General features: G+C 39.6%; 1 pseudogene across 1 annotated transcript; it reads right to left on the reverse strand.

Annotated features, from left to right (window-relative positions):
• Nucleotides 1-622: 622 nt before the first annotated feature.
• Nucleotides 623-1,476, reverse strand: LOC104659692 (annotated as a pseudogene). Its single transcript, XR_004056879.1, has one exon. The product of XR_004056879.1 is annotated as a peroxiredoxin-2 pseudogene (transcript).
• Between the last annotated feature and the right edge of the window lie 4,944 nt (nt 1,477-6,420).

The following is a 6,420-nucleotide window of genomic DNA, read 5'->3' on the forward strand; positions in this document are numbered from 1 at the left end:
TTTCAAGTAGATTTATAATTTTCCTGTGCCTGAGATTCTGTCCCATACAGTTTTCTACTCCTGCACCCTCTCCCAACAGTATCTAACATAGTGCCTTGAATATAGTCAATGTTCAGGGATATTAATTGAATGTTATACTATTTGATCAAGGTCTGACAACAATATTTTTACCGTAGCTTAGAAAGTTCATTGTGGAGCTGAGCGTGGTGGCTCACATCTGTAATCCCAGCACTTTGGGAGGCTGAGGTGGGTGGATCATGAAGTCAGGAGATCGAGACCATCCTGGCTAACACGATGAAACCCTTTTCTACTCAAATTACAAAAAAATTAGGCCTTCATGGTGGTGGGTGCCTGTAGTCTCAGCTACTCGGGAGGCTGAGGCAGGAGAATTGCTTGAACCCGGGAGGCGGAGCTTGCAGTGAGCCGAGATCCCGCCACTGCACTCCAGCATGGGCACAGAGTGAGACTCCATCTCAACAACAACAACAAAAAAATGGTTCATTTTCACTTTTCAAACTGTATCTATTGCATCATGGCATCTTGGAATTAGAAACCAAAGACCAAGGAAGATATTTAAAATTATAGTAAAACATACATAACAGAATATCGACCTTTTTTTTTTCTGTCCCTTATACTTTATTGGTCAACTCTAGGCCTGTGTGCAGCTGGGTGGGTTTGGAGGAGAGCATCATTATTCACCAGCTCCCAGGTGGAGGCCTGAGAAGGCCTTGGCCTAGCCTTCCAGGGTCCCAGACTGTGGACTTTGGAGGGGCAGATCAGGCCTTTCCTGGGTCAGCACAGGGCACCCAGGTGACAGCACTGGTGGGCAGCCAGCACAGGCACCTAGGTAAGGGCACAAGCTCACTATCCCTCAGCCAGCCTAATTGTGTTTGGACAAATATTCCTTGCTGTCATCCACGTTGGGCTTAATCGTGTCACTGCCAGGGTTCCAGCCAGCAGGACAAACTTTTGCGTGCTCTTCTGTGTACTGGAAGGCCTGGACCAGCTGCAGAGCCTCAAACACGGAGCGTCCCACAGGCAAATCATTAACAGTGATCTGGGAAGGACACCCCTGCCATCACTGATAAAGCGGCCCCTGTAGGCAATGCCCGCATCTGTTTTCAGCACGACATAATCCTCAGACAAGCCTCTGGTCACGTTAGCAAGCAGGGGGATGTTCAGGGGGCCCAAGTCTCCCTCCCTCTGGGGGTTGTTGATCCAAGCCAGGTGGGTGAACTGAGAGTCCACTGAGATGCCCAGCACTTCGCAGCCCAGCTTGCAGAAGTCCTCGGCATGGTCGCTGAACGCGATGATCTCCATGGGCCACACAAAAGTGAAGTGCAGAGGGTAGAAAAAGAGGACTACGTACTTCTCTTTGCAGTCCGACAGCTTCACTTCTTTGAAAGTGCCATCCACCACGGCGGTGGCGTTGAAGTCAGGGGCAGACTATCCCATGCACGCGATTACAGAGGCCATGACTGAAAGCTGTGTAGGCTAAGGCTGGACTTAGGGGCAACCAGACACGTGGACCCACGTTCTCAGCACCAAAACTGACCATCTTAACCATCATTTACAGGTAAAGTTCAGTGGTGTTAAGTACATTCATAATGTTATGTAATTATCACTACTATCCATCTTCAGAACTATTTTCATTTTGCAAAACTGAAACTCTATACCCATTAACCAATAACTCCCCATTCCGCTTTCCTCCCAGCCCCTGGAAACCATAATTCTAATATCAAATTCTATGAATCTGACTATTACAAGCACCACACATAAGTGAAATCATACAGTATTTGTCTTTTTGTGCTGGCTTATTTCACTTAGCATGATGACATCAAGGTTCATTAATATTGTAGCATGTGCCAGAATTTCCTTCTTTTTAAAGGCTGAATAGTGATTATATAGAGAGACTATTTTGAATATATATTATATATGTAATATTCCATTACACACACACCACACACACACACACACACACACCACGTTTTAGTTATCCATTTATCCATAAGTGGACACTTTCCTTGCTTCAATTTTTGGCTATTGTAAATAACGTTGCTGTGAATATGGATATAAAAATATCTCTTTGAGATCCTGCTTTTAATTCTTTTGGTATACACACAAAAGTGGAATGGATCATATGGTAATTGTATTTTTAATTTTTTAAAGGAATCTCCATGCTGTTTTCTACAATTCTACATTAAAAAGTTGGATTCTAGGCTGGACATGGTGGCTCACATCTGTAATCCCAGCAGTTTGGGAAGCCAAGGTGGGTGGATCACGATGTCAGGAGTTCAAGACCAGCCTGGCCAAGATGGTGAAACCCTTGTCTCTACTAAAAATATAAAAAATATTAGCTGGGTGTGGTGGCACGTACCTGTAATCCCAGCTACTCAGGAGGCTGGGGCACAGAATTGCTTGAATCCAGGAGGCGGAGGTTGCAGTGAGCCAAGATTGCACCACTGGACTCTAGCCAGGGTGACAGAGTCAGACTCCACCAAAAAAAAAAAAAAAAAAAAAAAATGGATTCTTCTAAAAAATCTTCTAAAAGTCTAACATGTAAGAGAATATCTGAAGTAAGAAATAACAGAAACTACAGGACTGCTATCTATCCAAGCTGCTTTGGTCAGATGAATCACAGCTGGTGTTCAGAAGCCAATTCACTGTAAAACATATCACACACAGCCTTTGGTTCCTGAGCCTGACTGTGCATGAGAATCTTCACACCAGATAGTTGAAGCTAGAACCTCTGGGAACTTAGAATCACATAGAGCTCCTCCAACAGTTATAGTCATTGTCTGGCCATATGTGAGGAGTCTTTTCATGGATTGTGAGTATGTCCACAAACTTGGACTGATGGTATTGGTGCAATTAATATTTACTTAAAAATATCTAGTTGTTTAAATAGGTTCACATCCATGGACATACCTTGAGGCAACCGTGTGTGCCCTCAGGTAACTCCAGAGTGGTAGGGCAGATAAACTGGAGACAGACAGACTGTGGAGTCAGACCCAACAGGAAGGAAGTAGACAAGAAAACAGATGAGTGAGCAGGAAATCAGTAGCTACAGATTTCACTAGCCCTACACATGGTAGTCAGGGAGATGAGAGAAGTCATAGTATAAAAGAGGATCCAAGAGTAGACAAAACTTGGAAACCAGGAATTTGGGAAGGCAGTTGGCATCAGGGAAGTCCATCAGTAGGGGGCAAGAGCAAGGCAAAATAGGGGACAGGGGAAAAGATACTAGGCCTAGAGGAAATAGCATATTAGGCAGTTCACAAAATTAAAAAGAAATTAGGCACAAATGAACAACTAGGGCATAAAATAAGAACTAATATCAAAGGCAGCATCCCCTCTTTTTGCCATTTCTTCATTTTGTCATTCTTTCATCCATTCAGTGGCAATTGCTGTGGCCCTACTTGGTGCTTGGCAATATGGGTCCAGACTGCTCTTCTGGAATAAGGAATAGTCCAAAAATCCTACCACAGAATGTCATTACTAACAACATGTACACTGGTTGCTTCCCTTACTTTAAGTAGTGTGCATACGCATGTTTTCCAAACAGCCTGGGTCTCTAAATAAAAAGTGGTCACTCTTTCAGTAGGTATCTTAACAATACCATTAAAAGAGGTCTTTTACTCTGTCAGCATTGTTTTGAATTCCAATTTTGCCAGTGCTTTCTTGATTAATTTAAGAAGTGATTACCCAGCCAGTAGACTATTTTTTTCCTGATGTTCTTTTTTTTTCTCTTCTCTTTCCTGTGCTATACTTTATGAACTCTCATTTCTCATTAAATTAATGTGTGAGCAGGAGTTAGAAAGATAACTAAACTAAAATTAGTCATGTTTTTTAGTTTTTAGCAACAGTGATATGATTTACTAGAGAAGGAAATTGGAACTGTGAACAAAAATTAAGCTTTTGAATTATCTGAAGATTTCATTCATACTTGTTATTCCCAACCCCAGGGAAGAACTCTGTTCACCATGAGTGGGGAAAAAGTTTCATGCAAGAACATAGTCTAGTTTTAAATCCTTTTTCTGAATTCTGAACAAGCATAAATTGTGTTTATTTCTTGAAATTTAGGTTAGCAATCTTAATTTAAAATATGCTGCCCATAATTTCATCATTTGTGCATTTGTTAATTAAAATGGTAATGTTATCAAAACAAAATTGGGTTTCAATTTAGTTTTGTGAATATATTTTTCATAACTAAAAACAGTTTTATAGCTAATGTAGACATAGAGCATTCTTTGAATAGATAATCATCATTACCCAAATTAAGCAAGTGTTTGAGTGTCCTTTCAACCCTCTGATGGTACATTATTTCTGACTGTAACATGCCACTGACTTATCTGCCCCTCAGCAAATGACTTACTTTAAGGCATCCACTATTCTTTCTGAAACTGTGCTCTTTTCTTTTTGCTTTGTTTTATCTTCACGATATCTTTGTTGTCAAATAGGTATTTAAGGTTATCACTACTGAGAGTTTTTATAGAAGACATTCAATATATTGGAAGTAGAAAAAGAATGATTTACTCTGCTGTCATCTTCATTATCTTATGCAAGAAGTCAAAATGAAAATTGAACATAAATGCTTTCCAGTAGCAAAACTCAATATAAATGATAGGACTGGTACATCTTTCTCTCTCTAGTCTATTGTTTTCCAAGGTGGTTCTAAGAATGCCTAGACCATAGGATGCTCCATATAAAAATGGTTCTGGGATGAGATGAGTTTGCAGAATGTTGCACTGCATACTCACGTTTGGAGATATCCAAGGCCTATTAGTATACTACAGGCTGAATAAACTTGCTGTAAATCAACCTGTATAACTTTATTCAAGTGTTTTCTACAGTTATTTGGACAGAGAATAATTTCCTCTCCTCTTGGAAGAAGTGTTCCAAAAATAAATGTTAAGAAACACTGATTTATTGTTTCCTGCTTAAAACACACTTACTAGTATCTGTGTAATTACTATATGTTAAGCATACAGCACAGAAAGTGCTGCCTTCTGACTAGCAAATTATATGCTAACTTTAAAATACAATGTAGGTTTGGAGTGCTGTCAACAAGATGGCAGAATAGAAATTTTTAGCCCTCATCCTGCCACAGAAACACCAATTTCACAATGATATGTGAACCCAAATATCTTTATGAGAAGTACAAAATTCACTTAAGATGTTGCAGTAACTCAGATTCACACAAAACCAAAATACCATATTGAACTGGGCAAGAAGAGCAATTTCACTTTACTTACTTCACCTCCTTCCTCAGGCACAGTTCAGTGCTAAGAAAGATTGCTTCAGCCCATGACTCCTCTCTCGGAGGGAAAGAAAGGAGTTTGTACCCAACATTCTCAGCCTTTTGGGGTGCTAACTGAGAGACCTGTTTCTGTTCTACCTCACTCAGAGTGCTAGAGAAACCACAGAATAATTTTAACACCTGGGGACAGTTAAGAACAAAAAACATGGGTCGGACAGCTTACTGCAGCCAGCATGATTATGCAAGATTGGGAGAAGGCATACAACACCAACATTTCTCTCCCAGAAGATGATGGAGAACAGTGAAGCATGCATCCAATGCCCTGGTCTTTTATTGCACTGCCCTAAGAAAAAGAGGTTGGCAGCTTACTGTGGCCAGCATTGCTCCTTGCAATTGAGAGAAGGTGCACAACACTAAAATTTATCCCTCAGGAGGAAGAGAGAGAAGTAGAAAATGCAATGCACATCTATAGAAAAGGTTTGGAAGGCTCTTAGAATCTCTAACCAGGTTTATTAGTGAAGATCTTTTCCTACTGAAGCCAGTCTTTAAAGATTGGGAGAGGTGGCTATTTCTTCAAATGTGCAGGCATCAACAAAAACTACAAAAAGCACCAAAAATTAGTAAAATATGACACAATAAAGGAACAAAATAAATGTGTAGTAACTGACCATAAAGAAATAGAGATATATGAATTGCCTGACAAAGAATTCAAATTAATCATCTTAAAGAAGTTCAGTGTGTTACAAGAGAGCACAGACAGACAACTAAATAAAATCAGGAAAATTATACATGAACAAACTGAGACTATCAACAAAGAAATAAAACCATAAAAAAGAACCAAATAGAAATTCTAGAGCTGAAGAATACAATACCTAATATCTAACTGAAAAATTCAGCAAATTAAATTGTAGACTTGATTATACAGAAGAAGTAATTTTAAAACTCAGGTCATTTGAAATTATCTAGTTAGAGAAACAAAAAGGAAAAATAGTAAAGAAAATCTAAGGACCTATGAAACACCTTCTAGCAAACTAGTTTAGGTACTATGTAAATTTTAGAAGGACAGAGAGAAAGGGGTAGAAAGTTTATTTAAAGAAATAATCTTGAAAACTTCCCAAATCTTGGGGGATATATGGAACTGCAGTTTCATTAAGTCTAAA

Source organism: Rhinopithecus roxellana, chromosome 4 (genome assembly GCF_007565055.1).
Source record: "Rhinopithecus roxellana isolate Shanxi Qingling chromosome 4, ASM756505v1, whole genome shotgun sequence".
NCBI lineage: Eukaryota > Metazoa > Chordata > Mammalia > Primates > Cercopithecidae > Rhinopithecus > Rhinopithecus roxellana.